Below are 17154 nucleotides of genomic sequence, written 5' to 3'. Positions count from 1 at the left end.
CTGTGAAATCTGTATGCAGGTCAAGAAGCAACAGTTAGAACCTGACATGGAACAACGGATTGATTCTAAATTGGGAAAGGAGTTATGTTAAGGCTGTATATTGCCATCTTGCTTATTTAACTTATTTGCAGAGTATATTGTGTGAAATGCCAGGGTGGATGAAGCTCAAGCCAGAATCAAGATTGCAGGGAGAAATATCAGTAACCTCAGATATGTAGATGATACCACCTTTAAGGCAGAAAGTGAAGAGGAACTAAAGAGCCTCTTGATGAAGGTGAGAGAGGAAGTGAAAAAGCTGGCTTAAAACTCAACATGTAAGATCATGGCATCCAGTCCCATCACTTCATGGCAAATAGATGGGGAAACAATGGAAACAGTGACAGACTTTATTTTCTTGGGCTCCAAAATCACTGCAGATGGTGACTGCAGCCATGAAATTAAAAGATGCTTACTCCTTGGAAGACAAGCTAAGACCAACCTAGACAGCATATTAAAAAGCAGAGACATTACTTGGTCAACAAAGGTCTGTCTAGTTGAAGCTATGGTTTTTCCAGTGGTCATGTATGGATGTGAGAGTTGGACTATAAAGAATGCTGAGCGCTGAAGAACTGATGCTTTTGAACTGTGGTGTTGGAGAAGACTCTTGAGAGTCCCTTGGACTGCAAGGAGATCCAACCAGTCCATCCTAAAGGAGATCAGTCCTGGGTGTTCATTGGAAGGACTGATGCTGAAGCTGAAGTTCCAATGCTTTGGCCATGTGATGCAAAGAGCCAACTCACTGGAAAAGACCCTGATGCTGGGAAAGATTGAAGGCAGGTGGAGAAGGGGACGACAGAGGATGAGATGGTTGGATGGCATCACCTACTCAATGGACATAAGTTTGAGCAAGCTCTGGGAGATGGTGAAGGACAGGGAAGCCTGGCATGCTGCAGTCCATGGGGTTGCAAGAGTCGGACACGACTGAGCAACTGAACACCACCACCTGTGTAACCAGTTACTTCTTACTTTGCCACTACTCACAATGTCTCATGTGTCCTTCCAGAAACAAAGCTTATGATTACCCCATAATCAAAACTACGTATGTATATATTCCTGATTCTACTCCCTGTGTCTATAACTATCCACCTCCTTTTCTAGGTATCCATTACTGGACAGGAAAGATCTTATTTCAAACAATCTCAGTTTAAGACAATATAGTTTTAGATTACTGAAATCTGACATAGCTTCCAGTGGTGATAATTAAATAATAATGCTCTTATTATTTCTTACCAATAGAAAAGGTGGAACAGAAGACGAGAAGGTTATTTAATATATTGTCGTGGCAGTGGTGGTTTAGTCGCTAAATCCTCAACTCAGGAGTGCAGAGCAAAACAGTATTGTTTGTTGGTGAAATAAAATTCAGCTGCTAAAGGACCTATACATAGATCTTTGCTTCTGGGGATCTGTTTCTGAATAAATCAGAGAGAGAAGTCAAAGGATTTTTTTTTTTTTTTACCTCCTCCTATTCTTTAAATGCATTTCAGGTTCAAAGACTGCTCATAAAAAGGGGGTTGTCAGGATTAACAAATTCAGCGAAAGACTCCTGAAGAATGAAAGCATGCACAAAAATTTAGAAATAAGACATCAAGCTTTTAACTAAAATAATAACCTATGAGCATTTTCCTGCTGGACTCCTACTCCTTATTGCCCTTCATCTAGAGACCTAACAAAATTAGTTAAGGATCTAAGCCTTTTATTTGTCTTTAATTTCCATTCAGCTCAAGAAAACGATAAAGTATAGGAAAATTTTTACAGTTATTTAGGCCACGACATGCCCAGAACTATTTACTAGACAAATTCTCACAGTGCAGAAAAAGAAAATTCTCTCTTTACTCTGTATACCCTGAAGTTCTCCCTGTCCATTTGATGGCCTGTATTTCACTGGCTTTATTACACAGCAGATATGTGGGTTGTTAGAGTAATTGGTTAAGACATTTTTCATTTTTGCTCCTTCTTTCTGGAAAGCTCAAAACAGTCACTATGGTTACTCTATTGTTAACATACTTCTCATCTCCTCTTCTAAGTGGTATACTGCAATCATCTCCCTTATTCTCTTCCTACCAATATAATCATTGCAGATTTCTGAATTTCTCTGTCCCTTTTATTTATGTTGAAAGAGCTATCACACTTTACTGTTCTGAGTCTTCTAAAAAGTTCTGACTATTTGGTAAAAAGTTTGGTAAAAGGTACTATGGCTACTGGGGCTTCCCAGGTGGCCCTAGTGGTAAAGAACCCACCTGCCAATGCTGGAGACAGAAGAGATGCGGGTTCGATCCCTGGGTCAGGAAGATCCCCTGGAGGAGGGCAGGGCAACCCACTCCGGTATTTTTGCCTGGAGAATCCCACGGACAGAGGAGACTGGCGGGCTACAGTCCATAGGGTCGCAAAGAGTTGGACACAACTGAAGCGACGTAGCTCTCACGCACACCATCACGGACACGTTCTGAAGGCAGTGTGCAGCTCTCTATGACAAGTACAGAAATTTGCTCGGCTGACTCTGTCTGAACTTCCTGTGGTTCTACACATGTTATTGAAATCACAGCATATTATCTCTTATTAGCAGACAAAACGGTCTCAAAATGGCTGGGAAAAACCTCAGCTTCAAATAAATGGAAAATCTGATGTTAGAGATATATGAATATGGCCTTGATGTCAAAATAATTATACCTCTTTAGAAAAATCAGCTTAAGAGTCTAAGTTACTGGTAAATAAAGGAAGCTGGCTTGTACCGAAATGAATCATGCTAAAGGAATTAATTCACTTCCTTTCAGGCTCAAAAGAGTTTTCAGATGTCTTGATTCATAAGTTCTAATGGTTGGTGGGGTTTTCTAGTAGTTCTGCCTCCAAAAATAATCATGAGGGGGGCACATTTTCTGGGAGAATAGAAAATTTGTTTCTTCAAAATTAATTAAGTCATTTATCATTTCTTCCAAAGGGATCAGTTACAATCTAGAATTACTCAGGAGTGGACTTGTTGCTTAAGGACAGTTATTCTTTTAATTATCTTTTAAAAAATATTTGTGTATTTATCAGTTTATCTCTTTGGCTGCTCTGGGTCTCAGTTGCAACGTGTGGGATCTAGTTACCTGACCAGGGATCGAACCCAAGCCCCCTGCATTGGGAGTGCAGAGTCTGAGCCACTGGACCACCAGGGAAGTCCCTAAGGACAGTTATTAAAAGCTAATTGGAGGGTTTCCATCTCTAGAAATATGCATAGTTACATGCAATATGTTACAATAGTTATATGTAATCTTTCCTACGTGTGAAACATTGTAAAAGTAAATGAAAATCCAAATAAGCTGAATAAATCATCATGGAATACACAAAAGGTAAGAGGTGGTCTCCGGACAACACACAAGCCTTTCTAGAAGGACAGATCCCTGATAACATACCTTTCATCACTACACCCAATGGCTACACTTCTGACCTGCAGTCCCCTGGGCAGAAGCAATTTTCTGAGAGGACAGTTCTAAGGTTTTCAGGGAAAAAAAAAATAAGATCCCCAAATAAACACAAGAGCCCTCCCCCTTCAAAAAAACCAAAGGAGGCTCTGGTTTGGTGGGAGGGAGGGCTTCCTGCCATTCTGTGCCTCTTCACCCAACCTTTTCAAACTCAATACAGAGTTTGAAACCCATGGTAAATTTCTCTGGCTTCATGAAAGCTGCTGGGAAAACATCTATAAGGGTTGGATTGAGGCAGGGGGAAAATACAATTGGCAGCTGATTTTGAGAAAACATAGGTAACCATATGCCTTTGAGAGGCCAGAAAGGAACACAGAGCTTCTTTTGAAAAATAAGATTTAAGAAGAGTCCTCTGGAAAGGCCACCCCAAGCCTTGTGGACACAACAGGTCAGTTTCCACAAGGAGTAGCCTCGGCCAGGGGTGAGAAATTCCGCTTTCCAAATGAAATGCTGGGGCCCATGCTGAAGGGAAGAAATCTCACCTAGCTCAAATATGGTCTAGTTTTTTGTTTTACTTTCTAACAGTTGCTGGAACACAAAGTATCTTGCTCCCTCATCAGGGTCCTTGGTCCTAAATCCCCATCTCTCTGCAGGACAGTATGAATGAGAAGGAAGAAGCCGGATGGAAACATGACTGATGGGGATCCAGAAGCAACTCCTAGAACCGCTTTCTCTGCCAAGTCACCCACTTTATTAAGAAAAGCCTGAGGAATTCGTCTTTTTTATATAGGGAAATATATCTATATTTAGCTATATCCAGTTTGTGGAAATGTATTCATCCCAACCTCCACTTTCCAGTTACAACCCAGATGACATACTAGGAGTGGATGGAGGAAGTTCCCTAACCATGAGCTAGCAAAGAGCAGCTGGTATTCCATGCTCTCCCATCAGTCTCTAAGACAGATGAGATTCACTACTGCCTCCTTCCGACAGTGATAAACTGCATAATTAGAACCAACCTTCCCAGTGACCACAACAAAGAAACCCAGATGAAATGCTTTAATTATTCCTAGAAGTTTCCCAGGTGGCGCTGTGATTAAAGAATCCACCTGCCAATGTAGGGGATGTAAGAGACTGGAATCTGATCCCTGGGTCAGGAAGATCCCCTGGAGGAAGACACGGTAGCCCACTCCAGCATTCTTGCCTGGAGAAGCCCATGGACAGGCGAGCCCGGTGGGCTACAGTCCATGGGGATGCAAAGAGTCGGACACGACTGAGCATCTGAGCACACAGCACACAAAAGTATCAAAGAGCTTACAAGAGAGAGGGGGATTCAGGCTTCAGATCTGGAATATGAGCCTGAGATGTGGCCCTAGGTCTTAGAAGCCACTCTTACCGAGTTGGGGAGAATCTGTGAAGCAGGAAGAGAGAACTGGAAAGCTGAGCATCACCTTCACAGCCTCACAGGGTCAGGGACCCAGAGCATCCGCAAGGTTAAAGCCTGACAAGCCTGTGGTTGGGCGTGACTAAGCCCTACAAGTAAGAGAAAACAAAAAGTAAACTTCCAGTCATCTGAATGCCCTAGAAAATCTCAAGTGCCCAAATTGATCTGGGATTGCTGATACCCGGAAAGCCGGCAGAGGTTGTTTAAAAGGCTCTCTAGAACTCTTGTCATGTTTAGTATCATTCAAAGCCTCAGATTACTTCATTTCATCAACCTTCAGTACTGCTAATTATATGATGCTCTATTTTTTTTAGGTATGAGCCAATGAAAAAGGGGAAAATGCTACCAACTGTAAACGTACATCTTGATCAACTGTAAATTACATCTGAATTTCAGAGATTAAAATGTGAAAAAAATGCACTTAATTGATGAAATATGGTATTTATACAAATATTTTTTTTCAAAACCACATCTAACACACATTCAAAGGTAACAAGGCACACGAGGAGATACAATGACATAAATACAAACCAACATGAGAATTAGGACAAACACCAAACAGAAGAAACAGACATATCCCAGATGGAAAAATTACCAGATACAGAATGTAAGACAATGATACAGTACATAACTGTGCTCATGGTGATAGAAATTGGGCTTAAAATTTTCAGAACAAGGAACCAGGACTATATAAAGTAACACTAAAGATCTGAGAAAGAGCTAAAAATTCTAGAACTGAAATTCAGTAACTGAAATTAAGAATGCAACAGATGGATTTAACTGCAGATTAGACCCAGCTGAAGAGACACGGTGAGACTTAGAAGATAGGTCAGAAGAACTACCAGATGTAGCTAGGAGATATAGAAAAGATGGAGAAGCAGAAGAGAGGCTAAGAGACATAAAAGTTAAGAAAACGTTTAAGGTAACAAAATTACCTTACAACACAAAGTTCTCCCAGTAATAGGCAGTGGAGTAAATAAAAAGTTGCTAGTTTTCCTAAACCCAGCTTCCTCAAAGACTAATGGAGGCAGATCACTTTGGGGAAGACTCAGAGGTTGGAAACAATGGTTGAAAGTTATAATGCTATGGACTTCCCTGGCAGTCCCGTGGTTTAGAATCCACCGCCAATGTAGGGGACACAGGTTCGATCCCTGGTCCAGGAAGATTCCATATGCCATGGGGCAACTAAGCCCGTGTGCCACAACTACTGAGCCCATACGCCCTAGAGCCTGTGCTCTTCAACAAGAGAAGCAACAAGAAGTCCACGCACTGCAACTAGAGAAAGTCGACACATAGCAATAAAGACCCAGCACAGCCAAAAATAGATTCAATATTGTGATTTACAAGGAACATGTATCTGCCTGTTCCGATGAACAAAATATGTTTTCCATATATATGGTCTTCATATCAATGGTTCCTGGCTCATAGCTCCCCAAACCCTTGGAATTTCCTGAGCCATATATGCAATGGCAATATCTTTTGTTAACAATATTGTCCTTTGTCCTCAGATCCTGACATTGCTTCAGAGCCAGAAAGGTGAAATGGGTGTCTCCGTGTTCATAATAAACCCCATTCCAGCACACCTGGGTTTGTATTCATGAGGTGATTTTGGAAAGTACCTAGGGATGGGGGCTGGTCGTCAAGGAAACCAACCATGGAAAAAGAGATGGAACTTTCAGTCCCACTCCCTGATTTCCAGGTTGGGGCGAGGAGCTGGAGATTGAATCAACCACCAGTGGCTGGTGATTTAACCAATAATGCCTTTGTAATGAAGCCTCCATAAAAATCCAAAAGGTTTGGAGAGCTTCCAGGTTGGAGAACAAGAATGCTTCCATATGCCACCATGCCGGGCCCCAAACTCCACAAGGACAGAACCTCCTATGTTAAGCCCTCACCCTGGCTAGCTCTTCATCTGGCTATTGATTTGCATACTTTAATATCCTTCATAATAAAACAGTAATCTAGAGAGTAAATGGCTTTTCCTATGTCTGTGACCACTCTAGCAAATTAATTGAACTCAAGGAGGGAGTCATGAGAACCTCTGATTTAACTTCCCTGGTGGCTCAGACAGTTAAGAGTCTGCCTGCAAAGTGGGAGACCCAGGTTCAATCCCTGGGTTGGGAAGATTCCCCTGGAGAAGGAAACGGCAACCCACTCCAGTATTCTTGCCTGGAGAATTCCATGGACAGAGCCTGGAGGGCCACAGTCCATGGGGTCACAAAGAGTCAGACATGACTAAGCGACTAACACTTTTCACTTTTGTCAGACACCCAGGTGACAAGCTGGCCTGAGACTGGAGCTGGAGGGCAGTCTTGTGGGACTGAGCCCATAACCCATCAGATCTGATGCTATCTCAGGTAGAGGGTTAGACTCAAGTTGAACCTCAGGACACCCAGCTGGTGTCACAGAGGATTTATCAGATGTGTGGCAAAAACCCCATGTATGCTGGAATTGGTGATCAGAACCCTTTAAAAGGTATATGGGACCATGGTTATTTTACCTCTCTGTGTATCACTCTCCTCATATCTAAATGGATATAGTAAAACAGTACCCACTTCACAAAGTAAGGATTGAGAACTCAGTGCCTGGGAAGCACTGAATAAGTGCTCCCTGCCTGCTGGCTGGACAAGACGATGGAGCTCCCTGTCCACCCGAGCCTGCTTCAGGAATGGAACAGGCAGCTCCATCACTGTGACAAAGAGTTCAGCCTGAAATACAGCCCGTGACGTATTGCAACTGTGGAACATTAGGGTTAGATGGAACCCTTCATAAAATATCCATGCAATCAGAGGTTTATTGTTTTCCTCTTTAAAAATGGGTTTTCTACAAGCAGATCATTTTTTTTTAAAGCACTAAACCCAAATAGAAAAGTAGATAATTAACAAAAAATACAAACAGGTAACGATTCTTACGGAGAAAATGTTTAGCCATGTTGGTAACCAAAATGCAAATGAAAGCAACATATTTTTCACCTTAAATAAATAGTTTAAAAAAATAAAAGACCCTGTGTTGTCAATGATATGGTAAAATCATTTCCAGTTCTGGAAAGCAAGGTATTAACATGGTGCTTTCCCCTGGCTGACTAATTTCACTATCTGGAAATATTTACTAAGAAAACAATCCTAATTGTTAAAAAGTATGAATGCAAAGCTACTCACTGTCATGACACAGTGATCAGATTTGGGAGAAAATAATGGCCACTAATAACAAAATATTGTAATAAGTTAACAGGGTTCCAAAGCACTGAACTGCATAGTCACTAAAAATATGTTTACAAAGCATTTGTAATAACATGGAAATTGCTTATTACAATATGAGCTGAGAAAAAGCAAGATAAAAAATTAAAATTATATGCATGGGCTTCCCAGGTGGCGCTAGTGGTACTCGCCTGCCAACATAAGAGATTTAAGAGATGCAGGTTGGATCCCTGGGTCTGGAAGATTCCCTGGAGGAGGAAATGACAACCCATTCCAGTATTCCTGCTTAGAGAACTCCATGGACAGAGGAGCCTGGTGGGCTACAGTTCATAGAGCAGACACGACTGAAGCTACTTAGCACAGCACAACACAGCATCATCTCAATTGTGTTTAAAAACGAGCTGAGGGAAAAACACTAAAAACAAACATGGCACAATGTGATCAGATCAGTCTATCACAGGTAGAAGGGTCATTTTCATTCACCTTGCTACTTTCCATAATGAACCCGTACTCCTTTCCCCAATAGGGAAAGAAATGTTTCATTCTCTTCACTGTAAAGACAATATAAAACAACATTAAAGAAAGTTAAAATTTTTTTCAAATATTTTATTGAGATGTAATTGACATGTAACACTGTATTAGTTTCAGATGTAAAACAATGATCCAATATTTGTATATATACCAGGAATGTTCACCAGCAATAAGTCATCACCAGGCAAAGCTACAATTTTTTTTCTTGTGATGAGAATGTTAAAGATCTACTCTATTAGCAACTTTCAAACATATAATACAGCATTGCTAACTATAGTCACTGTGCTGTACATAGGAAGTTTTATAAAACAATCTCGTTCCACTAATCCAACTGTTTCAGTCTTTATTCAGTGCGACCTGTACATGCACACACCTTTGGCACAGATGTAATCAGTCTGAATCAGTGATTAGTTCTATCAGGATTAGGCAACATGGATCAGACAAGTTATCAAGCTCTTTTCCTTCCTGACTCTTCCTCTGCCAACATTCACCTAGAAAGATGGAAAGCCTGAAATATAGAGGGGTTTTATTTGTTTGTTTTATTAAGTTTTTAAGTACTCGAGTTATTTCCCCAGTGGTACTGAGTGTCCAAGAGCATGGGACAAACTCCTGACTCCTTGCTCAGCCATGGCCCTGTCCTCTGTGTGACCTTGGCAAACCACCTCTCAGCCTCAGTTTCCCCATTTACACAGTGGGGCAGGGAGAGCTGGTCACTGACCCCCAAGATCCCTTGCAGGTCTACATTCTTAGATAATGTGTAAATTTGACTCCAACTCTCCAAACGGATCTTGATTCTTGAAAAGTTTTATAAAACTTGAATCACTTCAAACAGAAATAGAAAAACTACTAATTTTTCAAAGAATCCCTCCTACATCAAATTTTCTAATAAGAGTCTTTATTTTTGTTAAATGTAGACAATGGCAATATTGGCAGATCAGTTTCATGCAGAGCCAGGCACATTTAGATACAAATCATAGCACTTTCTCTTCCTCCTTGAAAATAGGTCAGTTTAAGGAAAAAGACTGTAGACGAATGAAAAGCCTGAAATATAGAGGGGTTTTATTTGTTTGTTTCATTAAGTATTTAAGGACTTGAGTTATTTTCCCACCTTGCCCCCAGAAGATATTTCCTATCTAGCCTGTTTCAATGACAGGAAAAGTCTCACCCCACACTGGGATGGTCCAAAATAGAAGTCTGAATCCAAATCTTACTGTAAACTTTTCAACTATGATTATAGTGACCCCAAAAAGAGTTTCAGTCACTTTCGGAAGCAATAACTTGGGCAGCAGACCAAACTCACTTACAAGGTCCATTAAGTTACTTCCATTTACTGGACAGAACTCAAGAATCCGGCTGCTAAACTTGAACGAGCCATGCCCCTTCTTCCATCCCACAAAGATGCGGTTGCTGCTAACGCTGTGGAAGTTCTACTTTTGAAGGCAGATAGGAACAGAAGTGCTGGCTACCCTGTGCTCAACCATCCCGTTTTGATCCCTGTGCTCTCCTGAAGTCAAGTCTTTGAGAAGCTTCTCTCAGTTCCTGACAGTCACGGGTAGCAGTAAGCCTCTATATTCCTGTTTGTGCAGCCACTGCCATCAACGATGCCCAGAGCCAGCTTCACCTGAAGAGAATGAAACTGAAAACTCAGAGCCCCATCCAGGGCCAGTGACACTCACGTGGTCATTGTTTTTCGTAAACAGGACAGTTTACACAAGCATCCGATCCCACCAGAACTGGATCCTCACCCACCGCTTCCCACCCCCACTACCACCCACCAGCCACTGTCCGAGCAGTGGGCTGGGATGGCCCTGTGGGCAATTGTGGTTCCCCACAGTGGTTCTACTACCTGCATTTCTGCTACATAAATCAAACACATGCTAGGGGAAGAAGCTGAGAGGTGTCTTGTGTTTTTTTGGGGGGAGGGGGGTGGTTGTTGTTGCTTTGTCTCAAAAGATTAACTGATGACCAGATTAGGATATGCGACCTGCAAAGGATGTTTATTCTGATTTAGGAAATTATTCACATGGAAAATCCACAATGTACATTACACACCTGTGGGCCTCCCAGGAGGCTCTAGTGGCTAAAGGACCGGCCTGCTGATGCAGGAGGTGTAAGAGACCCAGGTTCGATCCCTGCATCAGGAAGATCCCATGGAGGAGGGCATGGCAACAAACCCCAGTATTCTTGCCTGGAGAATCCCCCGGGCAGAGGAGCCTGGTGGGCTACAGTCCATAGCGTCACAGAGTCAGACACGACTGAAGTGACTCAGCACACACACACACCTTATATTTACCAAGTCACCCATCTTGAAAACCAAGTTACAATAAAGGAGGCCTCTTCCAGAAAACTGGGAATGGTCACATAGCGCTGTACAGAGTGACCAGTACCCTCAGAACAGCTATTCACAACAGGGGTGATTCTGCTCCCCAGGGGACATCTGATAATAACTGGGGACACTTTTCATTGTCACAACTTGGGGAGGGGACGTGGGGTGCTACTGGCATCTAGTGGGTAGAGGCCAGGGCTGCTGCTGAGCATTCTACAATGCACAGGACAGGCCCCACAACGAATGTCCCAGCTCACGACACCAAGAGTGCTCAGGTTGAGAATCCTAGCCTTAGAATAATGGCACATGTAGGGAAGGAAGAAAGAATCCTGTCTGGAAAAGGATTAACCTTTAAAGAACAGAGCGAGTGAAGGCCAGGTTGACAGCACAGGCAGGACTGCTCTCTGACCTTGGCCGCCACGCCAGCCACCAAGCAACGAAGGCTCCAGACTTTTGTGGATTGTGGGCCCACAGGGACCTTTGCCAAGACTGGCTACACAAGGAGGTGGTAGCAGCAGCATTTCAGAAGCACCAGGAAAGGCACTTCGCCTCCCCAGGTACCTCCAACAGCCACTTGTCTATGCCTGAAATCTCATGGTGGATAAGGCCTTTTGTTCCATAATGAGGTTTAAAGTGCAAGGACCCCTGGAAGACAGAACAGTGACCTACACTCCTAGTCAAGAGAAAGGAGATGATGACAGGTTGGTTTTGTCCTGAGTTTTCATACAGTGAAAGGCTCTGAGGAGCCGAAAGTGGTAGAGAGGGAGAAAGGTCAGGCCCTGAGGAAGTAGGGAAAGGTGGAAGGAATGGACAATCCAGGGTTCTGGAATAAAAGTCACCTACCCTGCAGACTACGCCCGAGCCTCCAGGGAGGGAAGGATGTAGAGAAAAGACCAAGTTACATTCTTGGCTTTGAAGAAGATTACAATCAAGTTCGGCTCAGGTGAAAAAAACCCTAGGAATGTTGGAAAGAATGGTAGGGATGCAGTGCTCCCTGCAGCTGGAACAGGAGACAAGGGTTCTCACCAGCCACCAGCCATGGGAATTACAGTGAACGCCAGGCCAGGCTGGGTGAAGCCCCCACCTGACACCTCGCAAAGCACTGGGCACAGAGCTAAAGATCGGGCAGCGCTTCGAAACTCTTCCAGATGAAGAGCTGTCAGATTTCTAAAGTGCTCGAAAGATGGTTGGTTTTCATCACCCTTAGGCTGACATCCTTTCCATCAATTTAGAAGGGAGGTCTTTGTTCATCTTCTTTGCCTATCTAAATCACATTCTGTCTTTCAAGGCCAGTTCATATTTTTCCCTGTAATTCCTGATTCCGACTTTTTTTTTTTAATTAGAGGATAATTGCTTTATAATGTTGCGTTGGTTTGTCATACAACAGTATGAATCAGTCATAAGTGTACACATGTCCCCTCCCTCGTGCCCCTCCCTCCCCACCCCAGCCCACGCCTCTAGGTGGTCCCAGAGCACCGTGTCAAGTGCCCACTTTTCTGCAGCGACTTCCCAGTCTGTTCACATATGGCAGCGTATGTTTCAGTGCTACTCTCTCAGTTCACCCCACCCTCGCCTTCCCCCGCTCCCGTGTCCACAAGTCTGTGCTCTGTGTCTATGTCTCTATTCCTGCCCTGAAAATAGACTGATTTTGACCCTTTTTTCCCTCCCTCCTCTTATAAGTACAGGGCCTCCAAGTCATTCATCTAGTGCTTACTATACTTCCTAGGTATCTTTCATAATGGGGCTACTTCCAGAAAAGATCTGAAGGGGGCTTTCAAGTTCATAACAAAAAATTAATAACTTGTAGTTTAAAAAAAAAATTTTTACCCCCAAGGGCGATTGGAAATGATTTGGGAAGAAAAAGATCAACCTACCAAGAAGCTAGGGAAAAGCAGTTACCAGAAACTGCTGGAGGCCAAGTTAAAAAGACTTAGGCCACCTGATTTGAAGAACTCACTCATTGGAAAAGACCTTGATGCTGGGAAAGATTGAAGGCAGGAGGAGAAGGGGATGACAGAGGATGAGAGAGATGGATGGCATCACCAACTCAATGGACATGAGTTTGAGAAAGCTCCGGGAGTTGGTGATGGACAGGGAAGCCTGGCGAGCTGCAGTCCATTGGGTCTCAGAGTCGGACACAACTGAGCGACTGAACTGAACTGAAGTTAAAAAGACAACCATACTAGACACAGAGGATTTCTCACTGTCTGATAAAGGAAAGCCACAATTCCATGAGCATAGAATTTTGTTTTTGACGTTAAATTCTAGGAAGACTTTGCTCCTAGCTTTTCACGTACGCTGCCCAAGCAACCCGTTTATGTGCTTATCACAAGAACTCCTACTAGACTACATCATACCTACTAGTCTACATTTTCCTGATAACAGCCTATCAGTTCAGTTCAGTTCAGTCGCTCAGTCGTGTCCGACTCTTTGTGACCCCATGGATCACAGCATCCCAGGCCTCTCTGTCCATCACCATCTCCCAGAGTTCACTCAAACTCACGTCCATTGAGTCAGTGATGCCATCCAGCCATCTCATCCTCTGTCGTCCCCTTCTCCTCCTGCCCCCAATCCCTCCCAGCATCAGAGTCTTTTCCAATGAGTCAACTCTTCACATGAGGTGGCCAAAGTACTGGAGTTTCAGCTTTAGCATCATTCCTTCCAAAGAACACCCAGGACTGATATGCTTTAGAATGGACTGGTTGGATCTCCCTGCAGTCCAAGGGACTCTCAAGAGTCTTCTCCAACACCACAGTTCAAAAGCATCAATTCTTCGGTGCTCAGCCTTCTTCACAGTACAACTCTCATATCCATATACGACCACTGGAAAAACCATAGCCTTGACTAGATGGACCTTTGTTGGCAAAGTAATGTCTCTGCTTTTGAATATGCTATCTAGGTTGGTCATAACTTTTCTTCCAAGGAGTAAGCGTCTTTTAATTTCATGGCTGCAGTCACCATACAACAACTATATGCCAAGAGGCTGAGGACCCATGGTTTTCTTGCCAATCTGGATATTCCAGTGTGTCTCAAGATCCCATCAGAGTAACAGACTCATCTAATCTCTTACTAGATAGGACCCTCAGACCATTTGATTCTGCCTCTATGTCCCCAGCCACCAGAAAGATAGAATTTTAAAGCCACTCTCAACAGGGTCATGGTTTGGAGCCAGTGGCTGAGGGGTTCTAACTTGGCCCTATCTTCATGTTCCACCCCACAAGCTTCCTGGTTTGATTGTCTTTTGTCTTTCTGTCCCCACCATAGACTTTCCCCCCTCTAAGTGTCAATGCTTTGCCTCATTAACCTTTGATTTCCTGCAATAACTACCACCGTGCTTTGCACAAAGAGAACCGCCTCCTCCCTCCTTTTTAAAGTGAGGAAACTGAATTGGAAGAGGTCCTTTTCATTATTCTGCCCTGCTCCCGTCTGATAAACCCCTCAAGCTGGAGTGTACCAGACCAGCTCTTCCTACACCACACAGCAAGCAGTCCGGGAAAGTTAAAGGCAGGTTACCAAAGGAATTGAAGGGTTAGAAGACATATTTTGGCTTCCTTGCCTCGACGTGTCCCCCGCCCCCAAAGATACACTGGGCAGCCCTTCAGCAACAAAGCAAAGAAAAACGTCCTTGTACGCTGTAGTTGCTCAGTAAATATCTATTAAGATACGGTCAGAGCATCGGAACCGTGAATACAGTAAGTACTCAATAAACTCCGCTAAACTGAAAAGTTTGTAACACACCTGCTTTGCACACAGTAGGCGCTCCATTAAGTATCTCTTAGGATAACCGTAGGGCTGCTGCCTTGCACACAGTAGGCCCCTATAAAAGGCTATTAAATTAAATAGAAGCAGACGCTCGCTCCTCAGAGAACCCGGGCAGAGGTGACATTAATCAAGTCCCAGACACAGATCCGTGAATGGCGATGCGCGTTTCGAGGAAGCGTTTCCGAGAGTGCGGGAGCGGCGCGTGACGGCGCGCGGCCGCGGCAGACATCCCACTCTTCCGCAGGCGGCCGACCCACTGCCTGCTCCCCAGCATTGATCAATGATCGGGATCTCTTTCCCACTCGGGGGCGGGAGACAGCTGCCGCCTCCAATTGTCACTTTGGGCTTGCACCTGGAGCTTCCGCCAAGGTCCCCCTCCCGGGGGTATCGGCCCGCCCGGGCTTCTCCCCGGATTCCGGAGAGTTACCGGCAGAACAAAAGCAAAAAAAAAAAAAAGGCAGCCGGGATTCCTTTTCTGACGGAGGGCAGCCCGGAAAGAGGCTGGGGGAGCCGGCCGGGGACCACGCTGTGATGTCAAATCTCCTCCGCCTGCAGCCGCCCGCCCTCCCGCCGCAGATACGCGTTTGGGGTTCCCCCAGCCGGGAACGCGGCGGGGCTTCCTCCCTCTCAGGCGTTCGGAGCCCCCGCCCTGGGGCCGCGAAGGGGCAGAGTGGGCGCTTCGGTGGGGTGGGGCGTAGGGGGCGCTATATTAACCCTGAACAAGACAGGGAGAAGGCTGGAAAGCAGGGTGCTAGGGGACTGGGGCAGACCCCATAACCGAGATCCAAATCTGAACTTACAGTGCGAACTGCCCCTCGGTGCTCCAGAACGCGCCGAGCAGTCCTTGGAGACGGGGGTTCCCTCCCGGCAATCGGTCCCCACGACCTCCTCCCCTACACCCCCCGCCCCTCCGCCCCGGGGGAGCCCACCGTCCACTTTCACGTCCAAACCGCCGATCCAGGGTCTACACCCGCGCGCTCAGTCGGCGGAGCAAGGGGTCACAGAGGGCGGCGGCGCCGATCCCACGGGAGACGTCCCACCGCTCGGAAACTCGCGAGTGTGAAATCGGCTAGGGTTTTTGTTCAGGAATTTTTTTTAAAGGTGTAATGAGGACTGCAGAGAGAGCGGGGAAGTGTCATTTCTTCCTTTCTCTCCGGCTCCTCGGGAGCCCGTGGAACTCCGAGAGGAGCAGGCTGCCGGGAGAAGAAAGAAGACGCAGGGGGGAGCCACTTACCCAAGGCAGAGCCCGAGAGCGCGGCGGCCCGGGAGCGAGCGGCGCCTTTGTCTGCGGCCGCGGCGCCGGCGCGCTCTGCCCAGTCGGTCCCAGCCCCGGCGCGCGGCGAGCTCTCGCGGGCGCCCGGACAGCCCGGCGCGCGGCTGCGGCTCCGGCTGCCTCTCTGGCCCCGGCCCGGGTCCTCGCCGCCCCGCGCTCTCCGCCGCGGCTCCGCCCCGAACTGGGCCCCGCCCCCGGCCCGCCGGGCCCCCACCTGCTGCGGCGGCGGGCGCGCGGGGGAGCCCGGCCTCGGGCGGCAGGGGGCGGCTGCCTCCCCCGCGCGCCCGGCTCCCTCCTCCCGCAAGCCCTGGGGCCGCTCCGCCGCGCTGTTCCGGGGCGGAGCGCGCGCAGTGTAGACCGGCGTTCTCCGACCCAGCCCTCTCGGAGGGAACCTCACCTGGGGGGCCTGGGACTCGCGTTCTCTGAGTCGAGCCCAGCTCCCCGGGGTAGCTGCCCTTCCTGCCTTGGAGCACGCTCCCCGAAATCCTCCATCACCTTTGGAGCCCGTCCTCACTCCTCCCCGGGGGAGGGGACCCCCCTGAGCTCTGCCGCGAGGGATGGGGCGGCGGGAAGCAGAGTGCTTCTGCGCTCGTCCGAAACCCTGGCCTCTCTGCCGGGTCCGCCCCGCTCTGATGCGGCGGCCGGAGGCGGGGACGCCCGGGAGGAGAAGGGGCCAGCCCGGACTGGGTGGCGCGGGAGAGGGGACCCCGCCGAAGGTTGAGGGGCACCGAGCGCACGTGCACCAGTCCAGAGCCTGGCGCCCGGGCTGTGAATCTGTGCTCCTTTGCACGACCGGGATAAAACTAACAGAAGGGAAGCAACACTTAAGAAGCTAGAGAAAAGGAAGGCAGAAGCCACTAGACCTGTACACTAGTAATAATTAGCGTTTAGGTGGTGCCTTCGGGCAAATCCAAAGTGTTCCACACTGATTAGGGGCGTCGCTTAATGCGTGCGCCGCAGTGGGATGGATCGAGAAGCCGCTTTTCTAGGCAGAGAAAAATACGATAACCTAAATATTGTATAATGAGGTCACTAGTGGCTTTAGCTGCCCTTGAGCCCTCCCTTCTCCCAACTTCCAAAGCAATCAGTGCGAGAACTTCACTTCGACACTCTGGAGGTCTGCCATGTACTCTGGTTCTGCTTCACGCCCCCCTCAGCCTCCAGGGCCTCGTACAATTCCA

At 46.5% G+C, this 17154-nt stretch overlaps 1 protein-coding gene across 4 annotated transcripts in view; it reads right to left on the bottom strand.

The window, feature by feature from the left end:
* Positions 1-16577, bottom strand: part of MAPK4 (mitogen-activated protein kinase 4) — a 172899-nt gene extending 156322 nt beyond the window's left edge. For 2 of the 4 annotated variants that reach the window (XM_061400209.1, XM_061400212.1), the window contains exon 1: positions 15935-16022. The gene's annotated coding sequence lies outside the window, so the exon portion shown is untranslated. Of the gene's footprint in view, positions 1-15934; positions 16023-16370; positions 16425-16468 lie in introns of those variants that run through there. The other 2 variants (XM_061400210.1, XM_061400211.1) reach the window with 2 other exon arrangements.
* Positions 16578-17154: the final 577 nt, after the last annotated feature.

This window comes from Bos javanicus, chromosome 24, assembly GCF_032452875.1.
Source record: "Bos javanicus breed banteng chromosome 24, ARS-OSU_banteng_1.0, whole genome shotgun sequence".
Classification (NCBI taxonomy): domain Eukaryota; kingdom Metazoa; phylum Chordata; class Mammalia; order Artiodactyla; family Bovidae; genus Bos; species Bos javanicus.
The sequence above is the reverse complement of the archived record's forward strand: the minus strand, read 5'-3'. Positions and strand labels throughout refer to the sequence as shown.